The sequence below is a fragment of the Arachis ipaensis genome, chromosome B04 (assembly GCF_000816755.2).
Source record: "Arachis ipaensis cultivar K30076 chromosome B04, Araip1.1, whole genome shotgun sequence".
In the NCBI taxonomy this organism is placed as follows: Eukaryota; Viridiplantae; Streptophyta; class Magnoliopsida; order Fabales; family Fabaceae; genus Arachis; species Arachis ipaensis.
The window spans coordinates 26,794,158-26,794,676 of record NC_029788.2 but is presented as its reverse complement, the minus strand read 5'-3'; positions in this window follow the sequence as shown (position 1 = coordinate 26,794,676).

The window sequence follows — 519 nt, the reverse complement described above, 5'->3', positions numbered from 1 at the left end:
CACAATTCTTTAGTAGTGTTATAGTACATATAGTTACTACAGATATCTTTTTTCATTGAGTTCACCAGGCATGTCATCACCATAAAATTTTTGGTATCCAACATGTTATATTGTGGGTTAGTGACATTAGGCTGACTTCGCTCATCAATGAGATATCCAATATTTTTTTTTCCACAGATGTACATTTAAACTAATTGAGATCATCTAAAGTAGTTTGACCCATTGAATCAAAATGTAGTTATCTAAACTAAATAGGAGTCACCACTAACTATAGTATCCGTTGCTTAGATTTTAAATCTAATAGAATGGGAGTGGTAAACTCCTTTTGTTCATGATTAATGACTGAAGAACTGTAAGCGATAGTTGTAAATCAGAATTACAATACAGAAAATTTAGCTCTAATACTAACTTGAAGTGTTTGAATTTATGTCATCTCAAATACATAGAAAATCATCTTTTTTATAGAAAAATTACAAAAATAGTTTTATCTAAAAAATAAAAAATACTCACTTAAAATAA